This window comes from Nannospalax galili, unplaced genomic scaffold, assembly GCF_000622305.1.
Source record: "Nannospalax galili isolate Female #2095 unplaced genomic scaffold, S.galili_v1.0 scaffold75, whole genome shotgun sequence".
In the NCBI taxonomy this organism is placed as follows: Eukaryota; Metazoa; Chordata; class Mammalia; order Rodentia; family Spalacidae; genus Nannospalax; species Nannospalax galili.
Genome location: NW_008339433.1, coordinates 1,150,799 through 1,167,413, shown reverse-complemented (window position 1 = coordinate 1,167,413; position 16,615 = coordinate 1,150,799). Strand labels below are relative to the sequence as shown.

General features: G+C 36.8%; 1 pseudogene; it reads left to right on the top strand.

Annotated features, from left to right (window-relative positions):
* Positions 1 to 11,980: 11,980 nt before the first annotated feature.
* LOC103734877 lies at positions 11,981 to 15,267 on the top strand (annotated as a pseudogene).
* Positions 15,268 to 16,615: the final 1,348 nt, after the last annotated feature.

Genomic DNA, 16,615 nt, shown 5'->3' with positions numbered 1-16,615 from the left:
TTTGAATAATAATGAAATGGAGATCTTTTTTAAAGGTTAAAATCTCATTTAATTTTATGTCTCATAGGATTTATACTGAGAACAATATTGTATAACTATAATAATTCAACTGTAAACCTAAAAATGTACAGCCAATTTTGAAAGAGATGCATATTATCTCTGGAATTTGTTATTGAATATGTCAATGCTGTTGTAATGAAATGCTTCTTCTAAGTATGTGGTTATTAAATAAATAATTAAAAAAAGAAAATAGATACAATATCGAAAGGAAAAGAGACAGTGGATCGCCCTCCTGTAAATGGGACCTATATATCACAACTCCCCCTTAAGGCTCAGACATCATCACAGAAGATGGTTCAGAAAGATTGTAAGAGCCACAGGCAGTGCATAGTTCTACTGAAACATTATTTGCTGAAAATTACAACACTGATGAACACATGAACTCAGAGCAGCTATGATTATATACCCAAGACCTGCAGAGGACCATACTAGCCAAAATTTCAGCATGGATGGGGGAATGGATCATCAAGTCCCACCCCTAGCTAAGTAGTTTTTGGAAATTAATGGCAGCTGGGAGAGGTAAAAGTGGTTGGGGCATAATGGAGTTACTGAAGGGGAGGGAATGCAGGTAAATTTGATCAAAAGACATTATGTGCTTATATGAAATTTTCAAAAAATAAACATGACATTTTAAACCAGTAACTTCAAGACAGAAATAAAAGAGGATAATCATGGGGAGAGGGTAGTTTGATCAAAGTACCCCATATAAGAAATTGTGAAAAAAAGTATATAATAAATTTTCACCATTATTTGATCTGTAAATATTTCAGAAAAAACTTCTGCAAATTACATACAATGTTGTATGTAATTACAAACAAAGTTGCATATGCATACATAGATATACACACTTAAAATTAAAATTGAATTGGCATTCCCTCAAAATCATACAGTAGAATACAGTAGAATTGGCAAAGCCTTTAATCAATGCAAAATTAAGTCATATGAGTCAGATTTCTCCAACTCTTTTTGGTGTCCTTATAATAAGAATATTGAAATATGAGACATCAGATACATGCACCCAGAGACGAAAAGCTTTATGAATAAATAAGTGTATGAATTTGAATAGAAGAATAATCTCAGAAGGAAAACTTGCTAAGGCCTAGGTCTTTATATTGTAGATTACATAATTGTAAGCAAATTAATTTTTGTAATTTAAACCTCCTAGTCTATTTTTTTTTGCTGTAAGAAGCCTTGATAAATTATAAAATATATGTGTACATATATACACATGTACATTAGTGCTTATATTTATAAAGAGAGCTAAAAAGAAATTAGTATATAATATACACACAAATATATTTAAATTAGAAAAATTATAAAATATTTGTTTACAATACTAATAAAATCTTTTCTTATTTCTTATTGAAATTTTGTGTATTTCATACAGAACATCTCAAAGAATCTTGATCATCTTTATACCTTCATCCCCACTGGCACCCTCCCATAGCACCCCCACTGGAGCTCATATACTCTGTCATCCCTTTTAAGGCCTACTGTGTCATCAGTGTCACCAGCTGTTCTCCAGTGCAAATCCATTCACTGAAGTCTAGTAAGCCTATCTACAGTCCCTTGTTTTAGAAAGAACAGCTTTTTCTTCATTTAGCAGCAGTTTCAAATATTTCTTCAGATAACATTGGAGTCTGCTGTTTCTTTTCCCAGTTCAATTCTAGGTTTTGTTTCCCTGAGTTTGCATGGGATTTGTGCATGCTAACACCATTGCTATCGAATCATATGAGCAGCTTCCCAGGAACTTGTAGGACTTTGTTTACATATGGTCATGCACCTCCTCCCTGGCTCTTACAATCTTTCAGCCCACTCTTCCACAATGGTCCCTGATCCTTGAGTGGGTGAAGTTTAATAAAGGAGACTTGTTGAAGGACCAGCATTCATCAGACTCTTGATCTCTGTGCTTTGGCCATTTGTGACCTTTTGTGTTCCTGGCCCTCCACTGCATGAGGGAGCTTCATTACTGAGAACTGAGAGATTCGTTAGTGTCCTCTTCTTTATCCTTGTTCTATTGTCCATGAGCCTTATGTGTAGAGGTTGCATTGTAGATATGTCATTTAGGCCTGGGCAATGCATAGACATTGTCCGTGTGTGACCAGTAGTGGTAGTTGATAGTGGTCTTCAACTGGCACCAAATGAGCTTCATTGATGAGTGGTGACTATGATATTTGTCTGTAAATATAAAGACACATATTTTTCACTCAGTAAGAAAGCACATTAGTCTAGAGATGTGACCGACTTGGGGTTTTCTCTAAGATCTATGCCCACTCCAGCCATGTGTACTAGGTTATGTTTACAGTACCATGCTTGAGTTTCCTCACTTTGAGTGGGCTTTTAGACAAATTAGGTAGTTGTTGATTGCTCCCAAGATAAAAGTGCCACTTCTGCACCAATGACATATGCTGTGTTGGCCATTGATGTAATTATTTGGCCTTGAAGCTGGTGTTCCATCATCCATTGATGTTTTCCCTTGGCACCTTCATAGCACTCGCCAAAGCTATGAGAGCTAGCCTTCCAGGAAACTGGTTTCAGGTCAGTTCCAGCTCTAATGCTCCAAATCCTATGTCTAAAGTATGTTCTGTCTTCAGCAGGAAGGTCTTACCTTCAAGTTCTCAGAGGCCATATAGGGCTCTGGCAATAGCCTGACTAACTTTGGGAGCCCTTTAACCGCCCTGGGCCAATAACTCAAAGGAAGGCGTCTCTTGTCTGGCACTGTTCCTTTTTATGTAGCCTTTAGCTACATACATGGACTCATGTAGAGATAACGTACATGTAATTTGTTGTTAGGTTTTTGGCCTAATATCATTCTCTCTTGTTTTTTAACTGTAGCTAGGCAAATATACACATGTAAATTTATGTATGTATTTATAAAGGGAACTAAAATAAACTACCATACATTGTATATACACAAATATATTTAAATTAGCATGATTATGAAGTCTGTTTACAATAGAAATAAAATCTTAAAAGCCACCTAACTTCATACCAGTGGTAGTAAATGGAAGAATATTATGGCATATACATACAACTGAATAATATTAAATATTGAGTATTTTTTAAATAGTGCAGCATTTATAGAATAGTACATAAAGTGAAAATGCAGGTATCAGAATCATATTTTATGCCATTATTGTATTTTGAAACATACAAATATAGAGAAGAATATATTACTTATTTACATAATGTAAATATTAAACTTTGTTTTAGTGTAAAATATTCATAGTAATAGATGATGAATTTAGGTGAATTTAAATGAAGAAAAATGAGATATTAAACAATTCTCCATGTTATATATATGTAACATATTTAAGGAACACATTTTTCATTCATATGAATAATTAGGTTGTTCTTGTGATGTGATAGCATGGGTGTTTGTTGCAGTTTTTAACTTTTTTTCTTGAATATACTGAGAAATATTAACAATAACTAAATGACTAAATTACATATTTCTAGAAATATTGTAGCTTCTTGCCGTGACCAAAAACTAAGTTCCACTCAAAGACGTTTCCTATAAACATTGAACTTCCACTTTCTATGACCCTGAATTCTAGGTGTTATGCTTTTAAAATACAATTGGCATTATTTTAAAAGTATCAATAACAAAAGAACATACCCATATGACATTATTTATAATCATGTGATTATTTTTCAGCACATTTTTCAAAGTGGTTTCCATTTTTTTTGTTATTTCTTAAGAACAAGTAGTTAATTTCACTTATTTGTATTCTGGTTTATTTATTCTCTTTATAAAGGCAAGGTCTGCTGCAACAGAGACAGGTAAGAAATGTTGAGCAGAAAGATGAGCTCTATTATGAATTTGATGGCAAGTTTTACTAGGTAAGCACAGACCTTCTAAATTTCTCATGGATTAAACTAATGCATCTAATACACTAAGCTTTTCTTGAAGTTTAAAATTAGGGTTGCTCTTCCTTAAAATGCAAGATTTGCAATCTACCTTACAGAAAGGTGCCATTGTAGTAATTTTCCAACCTTTAGAAAATCGATAGTCATTTCTAGTCCATCCTGCTCTTCCAAAGTTTGCATTTTTGACATTTTTGCAAAATTATCTCCTAGTATCTGTGTAGTAATTCGCATTGATTGCGATGCACTTAATCAGAGACAAAGCAATAAACTGCAGTCCGTGATGCTGCTACAGTCAGCAAATAAACCAGTTATGGTTTCAGTTTCTATTTTTGCTCTTTTAGGCTTCTTTTTTTAAAGTTTTATAACACTCAACTTTTGTGCTCTTGTCACACCAGCCTTGGCTAAGCCATCTAAGCTAACTTCATTATCTCAAATGTTAATAATTGCATTTCAATAATGGCTTTCATTAAAGTACCTCCAGGAACTTATCACACATCAATTAAGTTACAGCACGCCCCCGTGAAGCAGGTCAGGGTTATTATATCCTCTGTGACACAATGAGGTTACTGACTGAAGGTCATGGAGCAAATTAGCAACAAAGTAAGTAGTAAAAACACGCAGTTCAAACTGAACTCCTGTTTTCTTTTAATAGTTCTGTTTTCTGAATACTATCTGTATTTCAATTGCTTTCAATGTTAAATGTAGACAATTCAAAATTAAGTCTATAAATATAAAATATAGAACTTCATGTAGTTTTACTGATTTGGGTCTATGAACATTGATTAGTCAACGTCAAAAGATTAAATATTTGCATTCAACATCTGTGCTGAGAAAGAATCAACTCACCGTGTTCCCATCCTTAGGCCTAGACATTTCCTTCTGCATATCTGAGATTGTCAAACTAGTCTGGTGAGTAGCTAGATCCTTGCCTACCAGTCCACCAGGTCACCATACCCCTGCTTTGGGAACACTCCCATTCACACTGCTAAATGGTGCACATCTACTATGCTGAGCTAGTTAGAACCAGCCCAATCTGATTCTATTTGCCCAGTGTGGGACTAGACACCTGGTCCCTTCCTGCTGCCTCAATCAGAGAGTCCCAAATTAGTCTACTGAGCAGCCAGGTCCCTGCCCACTGGGTTACCACACCTCTGATTTGGAACCAGCCCCTTTCTCACTGTTACAGGGGTCATATCTATTGGGCTTAGCTAGTTAGAACTGGCTCATGTTGGGGTGAAGCAACGTCACTCTGATGGAGAACACCTGAATACTTGGCCCGGAAGCACATGGTCTCTACAATAAAAAAATCAAAAGTGACTAAAGGGGCCCAGTCTTTCAGAGACTGAGACTGCCCAAGAGCTGTGACTAAGGCCTCTGCCTGGTTACTTTCTATCTGGTATGAATACTTATTTAGTTCAGCTGGAGCACAGACCAAGTAACTATTAATACCAAATCAGAAAGCAACCAAGATACATTACCAAATGTTTCTTCCACACTACTTACCATGTTCTGTATTAAATATGTTAATTCAGTCTCCTGTGTCTTGTGCACTGAAATTTAAATGTCATAAGAATTCTATTTTCATTAAAATACAGTGTTCATTCAATTTGTAGACTATGACAAATATTTAACAAATATTTTTGAAATAAATAAATAAATTATTTTTGCATTAAAAAAAGAATCAAGCTTCAGTTTCAAAAAGGCATGCTTCAATTTCATACCAGAATCACAAGCAACAAAAGAAATCTGTATGCCTGGGTAACAACAGAAAAAACACTAAAATGAGAAGTGATCAGAAGAACACATGGATGTAGAATTTAAAAGAACAATAAAAAACAATATGAAAGAATTCAGTGATCAATGGCTTTAAGATTAATACAAACAAAACTTCAATGAACTCAGAAACAAGTAGATAGGAATAAACTCTAGACTACAGGTCAAGAAAACATAGATATACAGCTTAATGAAAAGAAAATAATTGAGGATTTGAAATGTGAATTCATGAGAGAGGGAAGTGTTGAAGAAAACTCAGGCTGAAGTGATGACGAAATTCAAAAATTTTAAAGAAATTTTAAAAGACAGGAGAAAGTCTCACCAGCAGGATGTACCAAATGTAAACAAAAAATCAACACTGGGCAATAAAGTTGAAGGCATGACCAGCTCAAGGAAAGAATACCTACATATACATATGGAAAGTATATATTCTGTATATAGCTATTCCAGAATTTTTTTTGAGAATATAAAATATTCAGAGAATGTGGGCACCATGTAAAGATGAAATCTATGCATTATAGCCAATCTCAGGTCAATGGCATTGAAAGCATCTTAAACAGGATTATAGAAGAAACATTACCTAAATTAAGGAAAGACATACCTATACAGATAAAAGAAGAATATGCAGAGCACAGAGAACACCAAACAAAGTACCAAAACAGAAATTCCTCAAGATATATAAGTAAAAAATAGTAAATTTACAGGACAAAGAGAGGGTGTTAGAAGCTGCAAGAGAAAAGCAGTAAGTTACATATAAAGAAAAACCCATGAGAGTTACAGCTGAAATTTTTTAATATTTTATTTTTATTTTTTATGTGTATGAATGTATTGCCTGCATGTATTTAAGTGCAACTGTATCATGCAATGCTCATGGAGGTCAGAAGAGGGTGTTGGATTTTCTGAAACTGGAATTATGAATCGTTATCAGCTCCTATGTGGGTTCTGGGAACTGAACGCGGGTCCTCTGCAATAGCAGCCAGTGCTCTTAAATGCTAAGCCGTCTCTCCATCCCCAGTTATAGCTAACATTTCAATGCAAACTATTAAAGAAAGAACAGCCTAGAGCAAATTATTCCAAGAACTACATGTCCAGAGATGCCAACCCAAATACTTTACCCCATAAACCTGTCTATCATAGTCAAAGGGGAAAAAAACTTTCATGACGTAAATAGGATGAAAGAATGAATGTCCGCCAAACTAAATCTACAAAAATACTCTAAGAAATTAATAATAATAATAATAATAATAATAATAATAATAATAGTAATAATGAAGAAGGAAATGACCATACCTAAGAGGCTACAAAAAGAAAACAAATAATGGTATATTTACAGAAACACAAAATAAGACTAAGAACACAAAGAGAAAATAATATGGCCATAGCAAATACACATCTCACAATAACTTTAAATATTAATGGCTTCAACTCACCAATGAAAAGAAACAAACTAGTTAAACAGATTGAAAAACTTAATCTATCTTTTTCTTGTCTACAATAAACTCATCTTCCATTCAAGGATAAGTACCACCTTAAGGCGAAAAAAGTATTCCATGTAAGTGGCCGTAAGAAAAAAGCAGGCATTCCCATTCTAAGATTTGATGAAATAGTCTTCAAATTAAAATTAATTCAAAGAGACAAAGAAGGTTCCTTCATTCTGATCAAGCAAACTATTCACCAAGAGAACGTTAATATTATGAATACATATGCACCAAACTATCTTGCACCCAATTTCTTAAAAATGTTCTAAAGGACTTCAAGACACAAATTAACCCAACTCAGTGATAGTGGGTGAGTCCCTTGCCCTACTTTCTATAATAGACATCTCAACTAGACAAAAGACACATCTGAATAAAGAAACATCTGAATTAAGTGATATCATACATCAAATAGACCTAACAGACTTCTATAAAATTTCCCACCCAAGTACCAAAAAATACATACTCAGCATTCCATGGAAGTTTCTAGAAAATATACCACATACTGTGGCACAAAGCAAATATCTACAAATTAAAAATAGATAGAAACAATCCCATGCATTCTATTGAATCACAATGCAATAAATCTTGAATGGAAACACGTAATATCCTGTTTCAAGAAAAGAACTCAACTAAAGGGACAAAAGAACACAAATCACATGAAATAGATGGGGGATATAATTGAAGTTAAAGGTTTAATTGAGGTAAGGGAGATTGGGTAGAGGAGAGGGTAGGGAGTGGATTAGGGTACATGTTAAAATGCCTAAAGAAACTAAAAATCCACTAGCTCTTAAGCTGTTCGGAAAATATATACTATTTCAAACTGTACTCTATGAATGTAAACTTAAATGTACAGATAAGTTTAGCTCTCATACCTCATCAAAGAAGCTTTATTTTGTAACAGGTGGAGACATTTACAGAAAGCCACAACAGGTCAAAATATAGAGAATGAGTGACCTTCCAGTGCCCAGCCCAAATTGCCATATCTGAGTTGCAACCTCAAAACCTAAGGGTCAGGGGAACATCACTGAAGAGAGCACAGAAAGAAAGTAAGACTCAGATGATCAGGATGCCTGCTGCTAAATTATTTTTTCAAGACATGACCTGAAAGGCCACCTGTGCAATCTGAGCAGTATGATTCCCTAGAACCTGAATCTAGACAGGTCACAGGCTATAGTACAGAACCTAGTATTATCATTCTGCTAAACAGACATAATATTAAATTGACTGATAATAACTTATTATTGCACCTACAGATTAGTGCATCTCTCACCACAATAGATCCATCTTATAGCATTTGGTGATAACACAGAGAACCACAAATGGTCAACATACAGAGAAATAAGAGATGTTAGAGTGATCAGCCGTAATTGAGACACCTATAGCTTCATTCACCTCCCAAGGCCCAGGGATCACTGAGGAAGAGAGCACAGAAATATTATGAGAACAGGAGGTGGTAGATGAATACCAGGAATCTGTTGTCTGCACACCAAAGAATCATTGCATCTATGATCTGATAGCTCTTATGACAGCATTCACAAGATCTGTACAAAGTGAAGCCAGACAGGAGATCAGCATGTGGGAGGTGGGCAATAAGCTCCAGCCCTAGATGAGGATCTGTTGGCAATTGATGGATGTGGGGAGTGAGAGAGTCTGTTTTCCTTCCTTAAGTGAGGCCTGGTCAGTTGAATAGGTATCAGGAGATGTACCCATACCCAGCAGAAATGGAAGGCATATATTGGATTCAATAGGCTTTTAAGAAACATTAAAAACTAAAGGCTTTTCAGAAACATTAAAAACTAAATTAAATAATAATGGAGGACATGAAGCTGACAGAGGCAGTAGGAACTGGTTGGAGACAGGTAGAAGGTCTGAACGTAACCAAAATACATTGTATGAAATTTTGGAAGCAAAAGCCAATATGACTGCTTAAACAAGATCTGCATAATGACACCAGCTGAAATGCCAACATGTATGGGGAAAATTTCATAAGGTCCAACCTCTAGATGAAGGGCTATCAACAACCAATGAATGTAGAGAAAAGGAGAATTAGTTTTCTTCAGGGACAAGCCCCTTTACAGCTTATTCAATCCCAAGTGCTCAGCCCTAAACACATGCACATGTAAGCAACACTAAATAGATTCTGTTGGTTGTCTGTATATATATACGTACATATATGTAACAAGCATTTAAGAAGAGGTCAGGATATTGAGAGGGGGTGTGTGGAATGAGTTGGAAGGTGGAGAAAGGGTGTACAAATGATGTAAATACAGTTATCATGCATGACGTTGAACATAATTATCCTACATATGTGCACAATGCTACCCCAGCAGACATGGGGTAGCATTTCATTAATAAATGAAAATTTCACTGCCAAGCACAGGATGCTTCCATACAAGTTATTGGTGAGGGAGGCCCCAGAAACACTGCAAACAACAAGGCAATTGCTGCTGCTCTTTATTGTCCTTCATTAATGTATGTAAAACCCTACTTCTGAAGGCACCATTCACTTTGGATATAGTCCATAGAGAAATTAACTTTTAAATGACCAGAAAAATCCTTTCCCTGCTGGTTAACTTACATAGTGCCAGATGGTGCTACTCAGGCTGCTGGCGACAAAAGCTATCTGTGGTCTTAGTCAGTGCTGGACCCTACATGTTACAGTACTTATCTGCTGGCATGATGTGCCCACTGGTGCAACAGTCGCCATGATGGTGATCGGGTTAACAAGCTGCTTTATAATTAGATATGAGGTCTGTTACACAGAAGGTTTTTCTAGCCTGATACTGTAAACCTGATCAAAATTCCATGACTGTGAGGTTTGTAGTTCTCGTGGGGAGACTACTGTAGTTTTTGCAAAGGCTCATGCTGTCAAACTTCTTCCTACATATTCATGTATATATCTATAAATTTGTATTAAACAACTTTTGTCAAAGAAGCTTCTTTTTGCAATGGGTAGTGGTTAATTCGGTGACTCATAACTGGCCAAAATGATAAGAATAAATAACTCTGTGTACTCACCTGTCAGTGGGTCGTTTTTATATCAACCTCCCACCACCCCGAGGCTCAGGGAACTTCATGGAAATAGGGGCAGCAAGAATATGAGAGCTGGTGAATGGGGAGGAAAGCTTTAAAATGCTAGTTCTGGACATGGTATGGGTGTTGTATGCATCTAATCACAGCAAATGTGTTTGCCTGAACAAGATTTCCAAGAGATCAAGCCAGTCAAAGTTCCAGCATAGATGGAGAAGGGGTCCTTTTGTAGGAACTACTGAAAACTGATGGCTCCTGAGGGAAGAAAAGTCACTCTGCTTTAAGGACTTGTTAATTTCTAGGTTGCTCATGCCCCAGTGGATGACCACACACACATATACACGTAGTCAGAATTGGCTGGACTCCTACGATTATTAATAACCAAAAGAGGATATGAAACTGGGAGGGATATGGAGTGGGGGGCACTAGGGACATTTGGAAGAAGGTAGTGGTTGATGGATAAAAGCAACAACATATATATATATATACACACACACATGGAATTTTCAAAGAATAAAAATTATTTTAAAATAAGTAAACATAATCTCAAAGAATGCAGACAACTATTTAGTACAATCTATGAGATACCCACTAAAGCTCATGAATGATTTAAAGATGCCTTTTCTATATATTTAAGAAATTTTTGGAAATTATATCCAGATGAATTAGAAAAGAGAAAGAAATAAAAGAATTTTAAATTGAAAAGTAAAAATGAAGTTATTTCTATTATGATTATTTGATCTGTTAGATGGAAATCCAAATGGGTGGGTTGGAGGCCAGTGTTATAATCTTTGAGTAGGATGTACAAGGCCCTGGGTTAATGTCTTAGAATAGAAAGGCATGGAGGAAGGAATAACTTAAATATCAGCTAAAGAAATGGAAATACATACTGTGGTCCTGAATTTAAACATTAATAACATTAAGATGTCACTGATATACAAAGTGATCCACATGTTAAATTTGATCCATATACAATTCCAGTTGCCTTTTTATATGAATATCCTCAAACTTTGTAAATTTTAGAGGAGGTCAGTATAACCATAGCTGCCATGAAAGAGAATAATAAATTATTATGATTCAAAAATCCATAACTTCAAACTGCACTACAAAGCTAAAGTAATAAAAACAGTGTGTTGTTGGCTTGACCTCCAACACATAGTGTTGAGGCAAATTCAGAGTTCAAGGAATAACAGTAGAACTTTTTCTCATACAATCAGCAACATTCCCCTCAAAGTTGATCAGTTAACTGTTAGAAGTAAGCCCCAAAATCTCTTATAAAAAAGCATAGGGATTCATCTGCAAGACTAATATGGCAACAGATTCTTATGTAAGACACCAAAGTTATACTGAAAATATAAAAGCATTAATTAGATCGCCATAAATTTAACTGGTTGGGGCTTGAGAGATGGCTCAGGGGTTAATGCCAAAATGTATGGGGGAAATTTCACATCCAACCTCTAGATGAAGAGCTATCAACAAGCACAAGAGAGCACTGGCTGCTCTAGCAGAGGACCTGGGTTCTATTCCTGGGACCCACATGGTGGCTAACAACCATCTATAACTCCAGTTCCAGGGGAGGTTACGCCCTTTTCTGACCTCTGCGGGCATTGCACAACATGGCTTCACTTATACACATGCAGGCAATATGCTCATACACCTCCTAAAATAAAATAATAAATAAGCCCACAGGTGAGGCACCGAGAGCAAGTGCAGCCCTGCAGAGTCTGTCTTTTCTTACTGTGGGGCAGTCCTTCTGCTCCGCCCCTGACATGGCCACTAGGTGCCTGGGCCACACTAGCTTACATTTGAGCAAGTGTCTTCTCATGATTAATGAGAATGCAAAATTGGCTTGTCAATATGCATTGTTGGGGGACTATGAATCTGTGATTGTCTGTTATCAGAAAACTCTTGACCAAGTGAGCAAGTGTTTATACTCTATGACATGTACCTCCAGTAGAAACAGTAACCAGTTTGGCAGGAAATAAATGTTAAGCTAAGCATGTTAAGGATATCATGCAAACACTCCAGAGCTTTAAATGAACAGCACTACCTTGAAAGCTGCACAGCATGAGCTTCCAGCTCCTGAAGGAGAGTTTGGTCGTTACCTGTACCTCCAGCTCCTGAACAAAGACGCTCACCAGAAACGGTAGTCTCCTCAGTACAGTAACCCTAAACCAGTTAGGTAACCACCCAGTACAGCTGTCAGATCTCATCATCCATCTACACAAAATCTTCACAAAGACAGAGGAAAACTATTCATTGTCTTGAAAAGAACCGAGTAAAGGAAGAGAGAAAAAGAAAAAAAGTCATCTGCTGCAGTTAAAAAAACAGAGACAAATAAATTTGATAGCACTGAGTATAACAAGGACTTAGTAGAAGCTCTGGAAAGAGACCTAATATCTCAGAATCCCAATGTTCGATAGGATGATAGTTCTGATTTAGTAGAAGCCAAAATGTTGCTTAAGTGTTACCAGTGTGGTTGCCAGAATTATTTCTGGTCATTAGGGGAATAATAAAAGGAGTACTGATGGTTGGCTCACCTGGCAGGGGAAAGGAGAGCCTTGCTAAAGCCGTGACTGCAGAATCCAAAACAACACTCTTCAATGTATTTTTCATAAACTCTGATTTCCAAATATAAAGAAGAGTCTGAAAAGCTTATCCACCTTCTCTTTGAAATGGCTTGTTTTTGTCCCCCAGCCACAATATTTACTGATGAGATAAATTCCCTAGCAGTCATAGGGAGACTTGGGAAGAACATGAAGCAAGCAGAAGAGTGAAAGCTGAGCTGCTACTTCAAATGGATGGTGTTGGAGGTGCCACTGAAAATGATGACTCTTCTAAAATGCTTACGGTTCTGGCACCCACTAATTCTCATTTGGCTATACATGAGGCTTTAAGAAGGTGTCCTGAGCAACAAATCTATATTCCTTTACCATCAGCAAAAAGCAGGGGAGAACTATTAAGAATAAGTCTGAGTGAGCTGGAATTGGCGGATGATATTACTTTTGAAACCATAGCAGAAAACATGGAAGGTTATTCAGGTGCAAACATTGCCAATGTGTGCAGGGATGTATCCTTGTGGCCATGAAAACACATATAGAGGCTCTGACCCCAGAAAATCCCAAAATCTTTCAAGAAAAGAAATGCATATGCCTACAAATATGGAGGATTTTGAAATGGCTTTAAGAAAGGTTTCTAGATGTGATTGGTCAGTCAGGTTCAGGATGGTGTCCGTGAACTCTCACCAGAGATGGTGCCTCATGAAACAGAGTGTGATGTACAATGAAGGTCACAACTGGCCAAGGTATAAAGAATAAGAAACTGAAGAGTGCATGTCCCTGAAGAGGACTCCTATATTAAACCTCACCCACCCATGGCTCAAGGGACCACTAAGGAAGAGAGGGCAGAAAGAGTCTAAGAGACAGGGTTGGTGCATTCACATAAGGAAACAGAGGTTTTTCAGGCTTATAGGCACTAACTTATATGAACTTGCAACAGTGGTAACAGCATGCACAAGACCTATACTGACTCAGTGAGACAAAAACCCCGCATAGAACTGGGGAAACAGAATGGGCAGCAGACCCCAAAGTTAGCTGAGGAACTGTTGCCAACTGATTACTGTGGGGTCAGGAAGAGCTGTTCTTCTTTAAGCGAGTGACGCTAGATAAACTGACTAGACTTCAGTGAATGAACTTGCACTGAGAGACATCTGGGTAAAAATGATTGACCAGATAGACTGTAACATATGTGACAGAATGCATGAAATCTGATTGGGGAATTATGGGGGATGTGGATGAGGAGGGGTTATAAATTTGATTAATATCTATTATATGAAATGCACAAAAATTCAATAAAAATATACATTAAAAACTTTTCTGAGTCAGTGTAAGCTGCAGACATTGAAAGATATGAGAACTGGATAGTTGACTTGGATCATGGTAGTTTCTCATTCGTGAACTGCAAGAAATCTGCCTTAATTCTTTGAAAAAATTAACTGTAGCATTCCACTGCAAAAAATATTTTAAAAATTTAACATTCATCAAATATACAGCCATAAATATAAAATAATACATAGATAGGACAATATATTTATAAAATATGAATATCTGATAAAATTATGAGATTTTGTAAGATTATAAAATATCTGATAAAGGCTTCACAGTCAATTTATATAAACATTTCTCAAGAACAATATAATAAACTCAAAAATATAAATTTTCCTAAGGACCTGAACAACTATTTCTTCAAAGAAGATATTTAAATGCTCATAATGCACATATAGGATCCGGGTAGATGTTAGCTCAAGTAGTATAATTGCTATATGAGGGCCTAATTTTTCTGCTGAATCCACATAAAAAGCTGTGAATAGCAGCAAGTGATTTCATTCCTCATGCTGAGGAGGAGAAAACAAGTGGATTCTTGTGGCTCACATACCGGCTCAGCTAGCATTTGCACTGAACATAAGAACACACTATGCTAGATAGCTTCAGTTGTCAGTTTGACATACCTGGGAAAAGGGAGCCTCGGAAGGAAATTTCACTATCGCATTGGCCTATGGACATGTCTGAGGCATTTTCTTGATTGTTGAGTGATGTGGGAGGGTCAGTCCACTGAGAGTGTTCCTACATCTGGGCAGGTGATCCTGAGTTGCATAATAAAGCAGGCCAGGCACAGGCTTGAAAAGCAAGCCGGTAAGCAGCACTTCTCTATGTTCTGTACTTTGGTTCCTGACCTGAACTACTGCACTGGTTTTCCTCCATAATGAACTGTAAGCTGACAGTGAAAAAAAATTCTTTCCACCCTAAGTTGGTTTTTCTAGTGTTATCACAGAAATTGATACCAGAGAGTAGGCTATTGCAGTGACAGATGTGAACATGTTGTTTGTGGGAGGATTGCAGAAGTGGAGCTTTGGACTAGGAAAGTCAATGAGGGTCTCCAGCTTAATGGGCTACTCTATGGGAACTTGGAAGATAATAAGGTTAATAAGGTTGGGAAAGGTGAAGAAGATGGAGGCCTGGCTTCTGAAGTTTCAGAGAGAAGTTTGAGAGCCCATTAAAGATGCTAATAGAAATATTTGTGAGACAGACCAGAAAGACTGAATTGAAGTCTTTACTGGAACAATTGATGCTTGTAAGCTGGCGCTGAAAATCAGCTGTGATTAAGAAGAGACCAACATCACTGAAGTGAAATATTCAGGGAAGTGCTTTTTCAGTGTCAGCAGAGAGAAGCTGTGGTCCAGAGGGGCTGAAAGCTCTTTCTCAACTTGAAAATTCTGGAACTCTGATAAATACATGATAGAAATGTAAACTGTTTCAGCCCCTGGGCAAAATAGTTTGTTGATTTCCAAAAGTCCTAAGCCTAGAGTTACCTTATAGCTTTCATACTTTTCTTGGGTGTGTATACTCAAATCAAAGAAGCAAATTATCTAAACTAGCGTGTTATATGCACTGCTCAATTCTTCATAAGCTGTTGTGTATGCATAAGTTGTTATATGCACTGGTTCAATTCTTCATAAACTGAATACTGGATGCTGGATAATTATGTAAAAGAATACAATTCAACCCTGAAAAGTAAGTAGTGATGAATACTACAGTAAGAAAAGTTTTCAAAATAATCACATTAACTCAAGGAAGATATATTAAGGGCCAATAATTATATGTTTTATTTCTAGAAAGTGCCTGGTAAAGGTAAATTAATACAGAACCAAGAGAGACTGCAATGGTAAGGATCTTTGGTGATGTGGAGGCATTGCTTACTTTGAAGGAGGAGCATGTTTTAGACCTCAAAGTTGGTAGTTGCACAACACTGTCAGTATAACATTAGGAAACAGGCCTTAATAAGGGAGATATGGATAAAAATTTGGTTAATTTAAGGGAGGGGGGAGGGAAGGGTATACAAGGAACCTAGGGGATAAAGGGAATGAAGCTCAACACAGGTAGGACAATAGGAGAAGTGTATTAGTAAGGGAGAAAGGGGGGAAATGCGGGCACCTTACGTGGGAAAACCATGATGGAGGGGTGAGAAAATGTGAGAGATAAATAATGCCTAGCTAGTTTTGAAAACCAGAGGGAACCATATTACTCCTACAACCTACTGACAAATTATACATAGCAGATCAAGAAATACATGTCTAGGTAAAGTTTATCTGAGAACAATTGCTCTTTGCCCAAGATTTATCTACATGACACACAGTAAAAGTACCATACTTGTGGAATTAACCTTCTTGAGAGTTTAACAGATACACTTTGGGGTCTATAATAATTTGGTCAGAGGGACATAAAGGACACTTTTTGCTCCTTGCCCTCCTAGGTCGACTAGTTCCAGGGGACTATGAGCATCTCTCAAAATGTCCTATAATGTTGGTGGGTCACCTGTCCTCTTGATCAAGGAGGCTGAGGAGATCT